We start from the raw sequence: 14,917 nt of genomic DNA, 5'->3' as shown, positions 1-14,917 counted from the left end.
GGGAAACAGATTTACTCTCTTCATCTGTTGATCTCTGTCTGTCTCTCTCTCACTCATTAATTCAACCATATGCAGGAGGAAATAGCACAGTATGTGTTCAGGCTGGCTGACAGACAGCAGAGTCAACACACACACACACACACACACACACACACACACACACACACACACACACACACACACTCCCAGAGGACGCACTACATCCCCTTTACTCACATCTTAACCCCGACCAGTTAAGCTCACAGCTTCATAACCATCAACAAAGTCAAGTCAGTTTTATTTATGAGGCCCAGAATCGCAAATCACAATTTGCCTCAAGGGGGTTTTACACTGTGAACAGCAGTGAACACGCTCTGTCCTTCGACCCTTTGATTCAGATCAGGAAAAACTTCCCCAAAAAACCCTCTGAGCGAAAAAACCTCCGGAAGAGCAGCAGAAGAGAAATCCCTCTCCGGTGACCGACTGACATGCAAAACACGTTGTGTGTACAGAATAGATCAGCAAACACATCACAATATCTCAACCCAGTTGGCAGAATAAATGTTGCCAATGTACGTTTCTGCAAATTATGGATATGTTACCTTATGTCTTTTGGGTCCATTTTTCTATTTTATGTTTGTGCTTATGACCTAGTTAGGAACAAAAAACACTTTCGACTTCCCATCAAAAATATCTGGTTTTGGTGGATCCATAAATAGGTCCTAAAAGTTCTCAGGGCAGGTCCAAGGTCTCGAAAGAGCTGCCAGAGGTCCTTGAATGGGTTCCAGAAGTTCTTGTGGAGGTTTCAGTGGTATTAGAAGAGTTAATGAAGAGATCTCAAGAGTTCCTGAAGGTTTTAGGGATATACATACTAAGTCAGAGGCAACTGAATTTTCTGTTGCACATATTTCACCACTCATCCAGCAGCCTTCTTCAGTCCTTTGATTTGACTTGTGTTTGAGGAGATATTTTATCACCTGGATGACTCAGAATCTTCACAAACACGTAGTTCAAGAGGAATCTGATGTTTCTATAAAAGCCTTCTTGCTTTCTGCACTTCAAAGTCAGAAACAAAGATGACTGACAGCTCAGCGAGAGGTCTGTTCTTCTAATTAGGAGTAAGAGCAGTCCTGCTGATATGTTAGAGATAGAGATAGATCCGTCAGTCATCTGTTTTACAGCCTGCTGTCACAAACCCGCTATTATTAGTGCAGCTGATGTAGTGTCAGTTGTTCCTGGTTACAGCTCTCCGACCGGTCGGAGTAGTGAAGCAATGTCCTCACCCTCATGCTGATGTAAAGTCAGGTGAAGTGTCGTAGTTCACTAAACATTTCTGGAGCTTCATAGCAAAACAGAGTTGCAGCATTCTGCTAAACAACTGAAGTAGCTGGAGACTTGATTTAAAACAGAAAAACAACCAAAAAAAACCCCATCAAATGGCTCCAAACAGCTCATCCGACGTAATCAAAGTCTTCCAAAGCCACAAGTTCCCAAGTTAATGTTTGTTACACCTTTTTCAAGCAGAAATCTTCACTGTAGCTGCTAGGCTATTAGCTTAACCGCACATCGAGTGTGTAAATAACATCTTTTCAAATAAATCCAGAGACTTGGATTACACCTGACAAGCTATATGAAGACTTAAATTTACATTTTAAAAGTGCAATACGTGAGAATCAGCTGCCTTCTGAATTCATACATAACTGCTAACTGCTGCTAACTGTAGCTGCTGTTAACTCAGTTAGCCGTGCAGCTAGCAATCCAGACTGCATGCTCAAAGCACCTTGGGAGTGGCACGGCTAGCGGGTTAGCATGCTAACGTCAGTGGGTGTGTCTGACACAATACATAATAATGTGAAAACATTCTGTTGCTAACTTCAGTCAATGTTTCTTACATATTGCACCTTTAAAACATAGATAACTAACTAAACACAAAATGTGTGCTTTAAGACCGAATTGTGTGAAAATATGAAGAAACCAGACTTCTTGTTTTATTGCCGTCAGCCGACAACACGTCAAGGTTTGAAAAAACGGCCTTGAGTTTGTGTCGGTCGATCGATAGTGTTTGAAACATTTAAGAATAATTGCCCGTTGTGTATTGATTATCTCGATGCGTGACCTTCCTCCTCTCCTCGCCGTAACAAAAGATACTGAGCGGCGGCAGCCTTCATGCCTCACACTTTCTGTCTGAGCTCATCTTAATAAACCTGCTGCTCTGATAAATGAGCAGACTTCAGACAGATTTAAAGTCTGTTCATGATTCTTAAACATGAAACGCTTTCATTTAAAAAAAAATAACAAAAAAAGGGTTTGGTTGTCAGAACAAAACAAGTGCACAAAACCCTTGAAAATACGTTTTACAGGTTTGTGTTGAATGTACACTTGGTCCTCACAAGGACAGAGTACACACACACACACACACACACACACACAGACACACTCTCTGTTGTGTGTGTGTGTTTGTGAGTGTGTTGGAGCTGTCAGGCTGTGTATTTTTCTCTGCAGTGTTTTCCTTTAAAGTGGATAATTTATTACTGCAGACCATGTTTGCATAGAGTTCATTAGAATACAAGGAGCCATAAATCATCTCATTGTTCGCTCGCTCTCTACCTGTCTCTCTCTCTGTGTGTGTGTGTGTGTGTGTGTGTGTGTGTGTTTTATATTTGACTCACGCTGGCGTCCTTTCAGCCACAGTTGTGTCTGGTCTGCTTTGACCTTTGCCCGGTGACCTCCTGGCTGTAGGCTGTGATTTAGTTGATCTGGGGAGTCTGAAAAAGTTTTTAAAAAGTCGGAAACTGTTATTTTTTCCATCCACCGTATTTGGTCGGAGTGAGAGCTCAGAGCACCGGAGATATGTTGGTGTTTACGCTGCACTACACTTGTTCACAATGTTTACAACCATAATGCTTACGTGTTTCGAAACTAAGACTCGTCGTGCTATTGTTACCTTGAGGCGAGGGGTGTATCGTTTGTTTCTATGACCTCATCATCAGATGCCACTGTATCTTACACACTGGTCCTTTAAACAGGAGTGAACATTCAACTCATGACTAATCTGCCAAGACAAATATTGAAATACTGAAAATCTGTTAACATGCAAAGCTTTACAGTGTTTCTGACAGGTTGACAGTTTGCGTGCGGTGTTACTGGCAGTCGGCACTTAGTGTGATGCCGTGTTGTGTGACAGTGTGGCGTGTGACGGACAGCTGGTCAAACAAAGGTTTATGAATAACTCTTTGGCCTTGTACAGTGTATGATGTTTATACTGCTCTGGGGTCGGGACGGCTGGTGGGATAAGAGGAGACCAAACAATTCCTCGGCCTCATCCACGAAAGAAACATCCACGTGTGACGTAGCCACGTAGCCACGTAGCCTGCACCGCGTCATCCTCTGATGAAACGACGCTTTACGTAGCCCAGTTCATTCGCTCAGAACAGTTTATGGAAACGCACCAGATTCACATTTTGACTTTTGGGTTTTTTTGTGAACTTTCAAAAGTCCTCTCCGCACGTTGGCTTGAGACTGAGCTGTGTTTAGAGAGTATTTTTGTGGCTCACTAAGGTTCTTTGGTTTTCCATGTTCACCATCTTAATTTAGTGTGTTAGCATGCTAAAATATTCTCATTAGCATCAAACAAGTACAGTAGAGGCTGCTGGGATTGTCATTATTGTTGCAGGTATTTGATCATAAACCAAAATGGAGGAAAGGTCAGATGTTGGCCAAAGCCTACAGGATTCATCCTAAGGGGACCATGAATGTGTCATCCATCCGGTCATAGTTCAGGTATTTCAGTCTAAACAAAGAGCTCTGCAAACGGCCAAAAAACAACTCCTTCCTTTACTCACGGCCAAACTTTCACCAGAATATGTTGTTTTTGAGTCACATTTATATTTAATAAAGGATATTTGAAAAAAAAAAAAGCACAATTAAAATAACGTTTGTTATTCGTCTCTTCAGAAATGTGATGTGAACTATTGAGGAAAATATTTTTTCAGATGTTTTATTGAGCTGGACACAAACGTCTGCTCACAGCCTCCTCTGCTGCTCCAGAACTGAAGGACAGGAGGGTTTAATCAATAATAATGTGTGAGAGGAATACAGTTATATTTAGCTTAGTGTGTGTGTGTGTGTGTGTGTGTGTGCGTGTGTGTGTGTGTGTGTGTGTGTGCTTCCTCCTGCTCATGTCCGAGGCTAATTAACAGACCATAAACAAACATCTAACACCCTGAGTGTGGGTGTGTGTGTCGATGTGTGTGTGTGTGTCTGTGTGAGGCTTATTAGTGAGGCTGAACACACTCCTGCAGCCAGAACACAGTAGGCGATCCCACACACACACACACACACACACACACACACACACACACACACCACACACTGAGCTGTTATAATGAACCACAAACAGTGCTGCTACACTTATGCTCCATCTAAGGGTGGAGCTGTGCGTAATATATCGCCTCGTATGTTATATGTTGGCAGACAGACATATATCACACATTTGTTTATTTTCTGATTTTAATGTAATTTCTTCTAGCTTGATTCCACATAAATCACATTCTCACATCATGTGACTTCACCAGCATGATGTGTTGAGGAGTTAAGAGCTGTACGGAGCCATTTTATGTGTTTTTGGTTGTTTCTCCGTTTTAAATCAAGTCTCCAGCCGCTTCAGTTGTTCAGCAGAACGCTGCAACTCTGTTTTACTGTGAAGCTCCAGAAATGTTTTGAGGACTACAAAACGAAGGAGATAATGACATGACATGATAATGATAATAGTTTTCTATTTTCAGATGAACTTATCGTCTAAGAAAACATAAAGAATGGTGGTAAATCAATATTATTGTTTATCTACTCTCACCATACAGTTTCCCTTCTGCGAATTCCAAGCAACTTGTAATTTATATATCATCCTGCTGCCATAACTGCTCAAGAGAGCACTCAGAGAAGTCCCAAACACACTATCTCTTCTGTTTGTTTTATGAAAACTACATGAGATTTGTCGGCAATAAGAAAAGTATAGAATAACAGCAGCCTCATCCTATAAATAATACAAATACTGTTCAATCCAATGCACTTTTGTCATATTTAATTTAAAATAAACGATCATTTATTTATGTTGTTTATACGTTTATATAGTTGAGTTGTAGGGTCGTGTTGTTGTGGTTTATATGACTGTAGTTCAGTACAGTATTTAACATCCAGCGTTATAATGAGGATTTAACCTGAGACTCACCAAACCTCCTCCTGTCTGTTCTCTTCAGGCTGAACTGTTTTGTTTTTGTTTCTATTTAATTGACAGGAAGCACTGAAGCACACCGAAAAAACACACACACACACACACACACACACACACACTCAGGCACACACTCTCAGTTACACTGAGCTGTGTAGTTTTGTTGTTGTAAATCAAAGGTTTCATGGTTGTGACAGATTGGTTTTGCCAGCTGGCTTTATATAGCAATTTAAACATCACACACACACACACACACACACACACACTCTCAAACACACACGTAGTGAATAATGGGAGTGCAGCAGAACTGTCAAGAAAACAAGAATATAAAGAGAAACGATCAGAGTCACGGAGCTGAGCAAACTAACTGTCTGTCTGATAAACTGTCTCGCTGCACAGCTCTGTCTCATCTCTGGCCTCCTCCCCTCTCGTCTGCTCTCTCAGGCTACAGAGCAGCGTGTCACCCGAAATTTAGCATATCAGCTTCTTTTAAATGTGCATTTTTTATTAATAATAATCATTTTACAAAAGTGCAAAAGTATAAAACATCTTCTTGCTTTTGGTGCATGAATATTGAATGCTTAAGTTACCAACATGGGGCGCTGACGCTCAGAGGTCAGAGCTTCTTGCCAGCATGCGAACGCACCACAGGGAGACACTTTTCAAGCTTATTTGCACTTTCAGCAGCATTATCAATGATAACATTTGGGTGGATCGTCAGACCGGCCAGAGTTTTGAACACCATGTGGGAATCAGTGATTCAGTCGTGTTGTTTACGACAAAGAAACACTGAAATAATATGACGATGAGTTAATATGTCACCTGCTATTCTGTGACCGTGAAAAGCAGAGGTTCCTCTCTCAGTGGATTTGTCATCTATGAAGGTTAAAGTTGGCCATTTTGGATATTGGGGCCTTCATAAAATTAGACATTTTCCAGAGTCCATTTTTCATGGAGTCAAAATTTGTTTTTTAACCTTCATAGATGACAAATCCTCTAAAAACAAACCTCCCAACCCAACTGTATCCTTCAATCTAAAGTCCCAGAGAGTCCGTCAATCACACACCCTCGTCCCATCTGCAGCTGTTACAACTAATTAAGTCCAGAACTCTGTAGCTCTGAGCATGAAAGCAGAAGGCAAGAAACAAATGTGACAAAGTACTGAACTCTGCAGGCTGATCCAGCTGGTACAGTCATTCTATAGTCTCTTATCCCAAACTGGTCCAGGTGTGCAGAGTTTCATATCCCTGGTCCAACTGTCCTAAAAGTCTGAAGAAAGGCCTTTAGCTCACATTGAACTGGTCCAGATCTCTGCAGGAAGTCTGTCGAACTGATCCTACTCATACTGATCCGACTGGTACAGACCTCATCCGGATGCAGAAGGCTTCTATAGCTCTTAGCAAGACTCTTCAGACAGGATCTTATCTCAGGTCTAAGTTGTCCAAATGCAGTGAAGTTCTCGGCACTGCTACAAATTCCTAAAGGTCCTGAACTCTGCAGGCTGATCTGGCTGGTACGGTCATTCTGTAGTCTCTTTTCCCAAGTGTAACTGCTCCAAGTGTGCAGAGTTTCTTATCCTGGATCAGATTGGCACATAATTCTGAAGCAAGGCCTCTTGCTCACATTGAACCGGTCCAGAACTGTGCAGGAAGACTCTAAGCCCTGATCTTTGTCATGTAGATCCGACTGATATAAGGTTTTGTCCCAGGCACAACTAGTCCAAATGCAGTGAAGTACTTGCCCCCTTGGTCCAAAAAGGTCTAGCTGGTACGGTCCCTCAGTAGGTATCCCAAAACTGGTCCAGGTGTAGACAGTTTCTCCCTGGTCCAACTGGCCCAAAAGTCTGAAGAAAGGCCTTTAATTCATGTTGAACTTGTTCAGAACTCAAGCAGGTCCTTCTAGTTCAGATACAGCATGGTTATTATCCTGGGTCCAACTGGTACAGACTTTAATAGTTTCTTATCCCACCTTGAAATGGTCCCGTTGCAGTGGGGGTTTTATTTCAACTCCTGTAAGTCTGTAACTCTGCAGCACTGTTATCTAAAATCAACTCTCAAAACTTCCTACCATTTGGCCAGTGGCCACTGTTAAATCCCCAACCTGACAGTCACACAAAGATTAATTAAGCATGAAGCTTGGGAGATTTTTATGCGGCTGTTGTTGATACTGTTAATTTGAAATTCACCCAGTCGGGGGTGAACACACTGTGGAAGTCTTTATAGTTTCACAGATGCGTAGATGTAAACAGTGTTTGTGCCAAATGACAACCAAGACTCATATCGTGTTGGTTGTCGTGGAGCTGTGAGGAGCTCCATCCAAACAGAAAGTGAATATCAGATTCAGTCCCTCAGCTGAAGAGAGAGGGATGAATATTTATCAGTGAGGGTCAGATGGAGGGAGGAGAGGAAGAGGAGGATGATCAAAGGCACAGATCTGCTTTGTTGTGAGAGAGAGAGAGATAAAGGAAGAGAGACAGAAAGACAAGAGAGGTAAGGAAGGAGAGGATGGAGAGGTTTGTCTGTTTGTCCTCTAGTTTACATTCAGTACATCATTGCATAATTAGCTTGGAAATTAGCATTATTTTAAGGGTGTGAGCAACTGTAATGTAATTTCTAAAAATAAAAAAGTAGTCCATTACACCGCTGCAACACTGCACACTGTAGTTTTCCCCCCGAAACTGTTTGTTGTCTCAGTAGAAGGTTCCCCCCGGAGGATCCCTGGAGGAAGACACCGGCAATGCTGCTGCTACAAATATGAACTATATGTAACACGCTGCCGACTTAACGGCATTAAGTGTTTTTTGACCACTGGGGCTTAAAGCAAACAGAGAAAGAAACACAGCCCTGATATCTCCCTGGGTTACATACAGACTTCCCTTCTCTCTGATTTGTGGAGGTTATTGAAGCCGTGTGCACTCAGGGAGCAGGTGCACAGCCACCACTCAGGCCTGAAGTACCTCCAGCGTGTGTTTCGAGGGACAGATGAGAGAGTCATGTTTGATTAAAATATTGAAGAAGACGCTGGTTTTGAGTATCAATCAGAGATAGTGCAGTGAAAGAGATTCATTTTTGGTTATGCTACAAGATACAGAAATCTGCACTCTATTTCTCTCATCATGAGTATGGACATCATGGACATCCGGTTGCTGAAGTTGTGCAGTTAGGTTTATGTAACTGTACTACTTAAATGCTGGAAAATAGTCTTTACATAGCCAACAGCTTTGTCAGATATTCCTGCTAACCTGTTTGCATCTAATGGTTCACACTTCCAGCAGACACAGTGAACATTAACGTCCCACAAATGTCCTGAATGAATTTAACAGCAATATTGACCGTTTTGTCTTGTTTTGGAAAAAGAAAATGTTCAACCCTAAGTAGACTCACAGAACCAGACTAGTGCAGACAGAGCCCGACTGTTGTGTCAACCCACGTCGCCTGCGCCTCGACTGCACATTTACAAGCTGGGTTGTTTTTTTCAAATGATGAAATAAACACAATCTGGGCAACTCAACAACATCAGGAAGGTGCGACGCTCCGCCTATAAAACGCTCCAGATAGGATATTAAGTCACGCGGAGGACAGAACAGGGGAATGAAGGGGTAATGTGCAATGATTCGTTTAGTTAAACAGCCAATCGGGGTGATTTCTCCCACCAACAAGGGTTGACTAGTGCCGCTGCAACAACTAGGGCCACAGATGCTCACCGACATTGGTCAGGCCCTGCTCGATGTTCCACTGTCTTAACGAGCTACTTGAAAACTTTGCTTGGCTCCTGTTTGATGCAGAAAAGGAAGAGTTCGAACCTCCTTTTGGGAGAAGTGACCCCCTCCCGGTGTTAACCCGACCCAAACAATCCCAGAAGCGAATACTGTATGTGTGCGTACTGAAAGAGTTGAGTTGCTGCTCAGCATTCATCCCTCCGTCTCTGGTATTTTCTTGTCTTTTCCTAAATCTTCACAGGAGACCTCCCTCCGTCTCTCCGTCTCACTGTTTTCTGACTCATCATTATTCTCCCTGATGTCGGACTTTTCTCCCCCAGAATCCTCTGCCTCAGCGGTCTTTCAGCTCTGCATCGTTTCCTTCTTGCCCCGCCCATGATGCATGCACATAACCATGGCAACGGCAGTCACCACACAGCAGCGATGTCCTCCCGACTGGAGGCTCTGTTTGGTTTTAATGAGGCTGAAAGTGGATGAGAGATGACACTTCAGCTAATGAAGACAAGCGAGGAGTAGGAGTGTTTTGTATAGACTACAGAATTCGTCTTTTTTAATTATCAGAGACGTAGTAACTAGGATTAATTCTTCTCATTGAGTCTGTCAAGATGAAACCAAACGTCTCTCCAGTGTAAAATTAATTATATTTTCTATTTGTCAGGAGGCCTCAGCATACTGTAGCAGCATGAAACCGATCTTGCTGACCCACTTCTGACAGTAACAGCCGGCTGGATGAAGCCTGAAATCCTCTCAGAGCACGAGAACAGAACTCAAATGTAAAGTGTCATGTTTAATGAAAGTGGAGCTCAGCAGCAGTTAGTCTGATCCAGAGACAAATCAAAGAGGAGAAAGTGATTTTACTGCAGAGTGGAGAAGCTTACTAACCACAGTGTATGACTGTCTTTATATTGCTGACCGGAGGTTATTACTGCGTGCAGCGGCAGAGAACCGTCACAAGCAGCCATTTCACTGAATTGTATGAGTGGTTTGAGGCGACACAGAGTTGTTGTGAGACATTCAGTTATAATGTTGGAGCGACCTTCAGCTTCTACCTGTTGAATGCCATTCTGGGCTCTTATTTTGAAAAGAATGTCTGATTAAGCTGCTTCATCAGCCAGCTGACAGAGGATGGATTAATATGTAAATGGTGAATACGCGCAGGGTTTGGCTCGAGGCCTCTTCTAATATTAATATTGTTATTTCGGTCTTGTACACACAACATATTTTGCATATCAGTCAATCCTGGAGGACGTTGTACTCTTTTTTCTCCTTACTGAACATCTTTTAGGGAGTTTTTTCTGTATCTGAATCAAGGCTCTATGAATGGAGAATGTTGTATGCTGTACAGATTGTGAAGCCCTCTGAGGCAAGTTATGATTTGGGATTTTTGGGTTATATATTAAATAAATTAATTTGACTTGACTTGACCTCGTCACTCCCCACTCCAATAACTTGGCTGTTTGTTGGAGTGGGGAGTGACGATGATAACTTCCCCCTCTAGGGACACCGACTTTGCCTACAGGTGAATGTTTCTTTTTGAAATGCTGTATAAACAGCAGCAGCAAGTCTTGGGGAAGAAGTGTTAATCAGAAGATAAAGATCTTCACCGACTGATTTTAAATAAACAAACTCTCTTTGTATGTGACTGAATAAACTGAATAAACAAACTGACCTTAAAGGACAACACAATTTATACTATTTTACTTTGTTTATTGTTTACAGGAAGTTTCCTTTTTTCAATTTGGCGACCTCTGCTGTCAAAAGACTACAGTGGTGAAACTCAGTCTGACCTCGATACGTTGAAATCCGACCCGCTGAAAGGCAATAAGAAGTCTTCTCCGTGATGGTAACAACGTATTAGATTGAAAAAATGTTTGTCCATGTCTTCTGGACCGACAAATCACAGAGTCACAATGCTATGCTAACAATTTGTTAGGGTAAAGCAACTAGGTGAGGTTTAGGTAAAGATCATGCTTTATGGACTTTGTTAAGGTTCGGGGACCTTTTTCGTCCACAATAAGAAAGATTCAGTTAATGTCATGGAACAATCCTCATACTTACAAAAGTCACTGACTGTCTGTTTTGTAACAGGAAATGAGCAGTGATCTCAGATGTTCCTTTGAACTGTCCATCCACCTCATCCTCCTCCCTGTGATGAGTTTCCCAGACTTCTCCGCTCTGAGACTCACAGAGCTGTCGGCCACGCTCACAGAGCTGTCCAAACCCAAAATTCATCCAATGCACAAGGGGCCTCAAGCTGACTTTTTGCAGACTCCCAGAGAGTCCACTTGGGGTGCAGACTTCACCAGACTTCATTGATTTAATTACCAATAATTCAGTGCAATAGGGACATGACATAAAAGAACTTACTATGAATGTGTAAAACAGTTATTTAATTAAGATGTTACTTGAATCACGAAGGCCAGAAATGATTTTCTAGCACATCAAGCTACAGAAATATATAGACGTACAGGCCGTAGAGGTAATCAAATGCATTTCCTGATTGTAGACACCTGACTTCCTCCTTCAATCCTGTTACTATGGTCACTTCCATGTGTGGAAAATCCAGAGTTTTTGCGGGTATTTTTCCCAGATAAAGGGACTAGACTGGACTAGAGTGCCAGGATCTTGCAAGGGTCACATTTTCAGCATCTCCATCCTCAGTGGTGCAGTAAAAGAAATATCTTTAGAGAAGTAAAGTGTGAGTTTAAACGCCATAAAATTGCAGATATACTTCCTGTTTGTCCGATTCTATGAGAGATTTTTCAAAAGTTTCAACTTCAAAATGAAGAACAGGAAATGGTCACTGATGTGTTAAATCACAGTTTGAAGTTGTGCGATCCATCTCTGCCTGCCTCAAATCAAACTAAACTTTTATAAAAAAGGATAAATATATTTTTAAAAAGCAAAAGTTTGGTGTTTTAAAACGAGTCGTGCAGGTTTTAAGACCATCACTCAGACTGAGCTCTTGAACTTGACACTTTTCTCAGTTGAAGTATCGACCTCACACACCTCATCAAGTCAGAACAACTTCATCTGGAAGTGTTTTGTATTTCAGAAAACTGCAGCAGTCTCAACTGTGACTGCAGCTACTGCCTCGGGGAGTTGAACCAGTGCCTGTTGAGCCAGGCAGCAGCTGAACAGTCTGCCAGCTCCCATAGGGTGGTCGGTTTGAATCCCTGCCCAGACACTCAAGCTGCCAGAGAGAGTGGAAGAAGTTTGTATGCATGTCTGGATCCCTTTGCGTCTACAGGCACTGAAGACATTTTCTTTACAAACTGAGCAGGTTGATAATGCTGAGGTGAGATTATTCTGTCATTTAAAGATAAATCAGTGTAACAAATTACTACAAATTACAGCAATTTAACGGTACAATGAGATATATGAAAGAATCCAATTTAAAGTTTGATTATATAAAAAACAGTGGTCAATAGAAAAGATTTAATTCAAAGAAAATCAATTTTAAATATTATATATAACTTAAATTTACCTTCAGTAAAATCCATTAAAAAATGTTAAAGGTCCTGTTTTCAATGAGTTTGCTGTATTAAACCTGTGCTCAGGTAAAGTTATGTCGATCTATGATGAACAACACCTGTTCAGTCCACACAGTGCTGAAGAGAGGTCGCTGTTATGTCATCATATGTGATGGATAGTAAATATAGGAGGGAATAACATGTTTATAACATTAGATAAATAAAACAGTTGAACAGTTGCAGAGTTAATCAATCAGTCAATTTAGCTGTGGCACAGGTGCAGCGGCCAGTAGCTCCTCGAAATGATGATACATTTTTGCTTTTTCTGTATTTTTTCAACTTCACCATAACAGGAGAAGAAAGCAAGTGTTTTGGACTAAGAACAGCAGACTTCATGCAAGTCTTTACAGAGACCTGTCTCCACCTCAACATCCAGAACATCTTTACAGAGACCTGTCTCCACCACAACATCCAGAACATCTTTACAGAGACCTGTCTCCACCACAACATCCAGAACAACTTTACAGAGACCTGTTTCCACCACAGCATCCAGAACATCTTTACAGAGACCTGTCTCCACCACAACATCCAGAACATCTTTACAGAGACCTGTTTCCACCACAGCATCCAGAACATTTTTACAGAGACCTGTCTCCACCACAACATCCAGAACATCTTTACTGAGACCTGTCTCCACCACAACATCTTTACAGAGACCTGTCTCCACCACAACATCCAGAACATCTTTACAGAGACCTGTCTCCACCTCAACATCCAGAACATCTTTACAGAGACCTGTCTCCACCACAGCATCCAGAACATCTTTACAGAGACCTGTCTCCACCTCAACATCCAGAACATCTTTTCAGAGACCTGTCTCCACCTCAACATCCAGAAAATCTTTACAGAGACCTGTCTCCACCTCAACATCCAGAACATCTTTTCAGAGACCTGTCTCCACCTCAACATCCAGAAAATCTTTACAGAGACCTGTCTCCACCTCAACATCCAGAACATCTTTACAGAGACCTGTCTCCACCACAACATCCAGAACATATTTACAGAGACCTGTCTCCACCACAACATCCAGAACATCTTTACAGAGACCTGTCTCCACCACAACATCCAGAACATCTTTACAGAGACCTGTCTCCACCTCAACATCCAGAACATCTTTTCAGAGACCTGTCTCCACCACAGCATCTCAGAACATCTTTACAGAGACCTGTCTCCACCTCAACATCTCAGAACATCTTTACAGAGACCTGTCTCCACCACAGCATCCAGAACATCTTTACGGAGACCTGTCTCCACCTCAGCGTCCAGAACATCTTTACAGAGACCTGTCTCCACCACAACATCCAGAACATCTTTACAGAGACCTGTCTCCACCTCAACATCCGGGAACTTCTTTACAGAGACCTGTCTCCACCGCAACATCCAGAACATCTTTACAGAGACCCGTCTCTACCTCAACATCCCTGATCAAGCTGTTGCACTTGACAGGTGGACTGTGTTCTGATCCAACAGAGAGCAGGACTACAGCTGGACGACGAGAGGTGGACCCTGTGTTTATAACATCGATGCTCGGTTCTCACAGACAGTCAAAGTTGATGGACAGTGTTTCCAAGATGCCAAACTTTTAATATGAAGATACCGACCATATTATCATCACCATCTTGTTGCTGCTGCTCAAATTCACTGCATGTTTATGTATATTTGTATATAAATAACAGAATGTGTTCTGCATGAAGAAGTTTACAATTCCACAATTCTGTTAATGTACGAAGTCAAATATACATTTCACATTTGCCAATGCTGAAACCAACACTGACTAACGTGTCTGCGTCATTTTTTTCCAAAAATATCTTTCTGCCCATCCAAAAGCTCCATTTTCAGCAACCGAAAACGCTGTTTACACGTACGAACGGCCAGAAAGCAGAGAAAAGCTTTATTTTAAGACTCGTGTACGTGTGGACAGGGCCTTAAACACAACACACATATCCACCCACATGCACAGCTTCACTTCCTCTCTATTTCAACGTACACACTTTGATCAGCTGAAGGACAGTTTACTGCAGAAACACCGAAAGCTGCCAAATATGTGCACACACACACACACACACAGCACTGAGGTATGAAGCTGCAGTGTGATGTTTTTTCTTGCTTTAATGAAGGTTTGAAGTGAATATGGAGGTAAACTTTTTTTCTAAGATCGTCAGCCATCCTCTCCGCAGCTGAGCATTCAGCCTCAGAAACAAAGCTGGCAGAGACGCACATTGTTCCCAAACGTTACACCGTTTTCATTCAAGCTGCGTTGCCAGGAAACAGCCTGTGTCCAAATGTATTACTCTGGTGGCCATACGTCTCACTATCAGCACAGTTCAGTCTACACTCCATTTTTTACGTGCTCCGCCTTTATTAAACTTCTCTGTTGCTTTACCCTGAAGAGGCTCCGAGGCGCCCAGAGAGAAGTCTGTCCAGCGCCGTCCAATCCGGTGGTAGCATGCCATATAAATG

General features: G+C 42.2%; 1 protein-coding gene across 1 annotated transcript in view; it reads left to right on the top strand.

The window, feature by feature from the left end:
- LOC141008175 (thyrotropin-releasing hormone-degrading ectoenzyme-like) overlaps positions 1-14,917 on the top strand; it is a 188,517-nt gene that overhangs the window by 113,643 nt on the left and 59,957 nt on the right. The gene's annotated exons all lie outside the window — the stretch shown is intronic.

Source organism: Pagrus major, chromosome 14 (genome assembly GCF_040436345.1).
Source record: "Pagrus major chromosome 14, Pma_NU_1.0".
Classification (NCBI taxonomy): domain Eukaryota; kingdom Metazoa; phylum Chordata; class Actinopteri; order Spariformes; family Sparidae; genus Pagrus; species Pagrus major.
The sequence above is the reverse complement of the archived record's forward strand: the minus strand, read 5'-3'. Positions and strand labels throughout refer to the sequence as shown.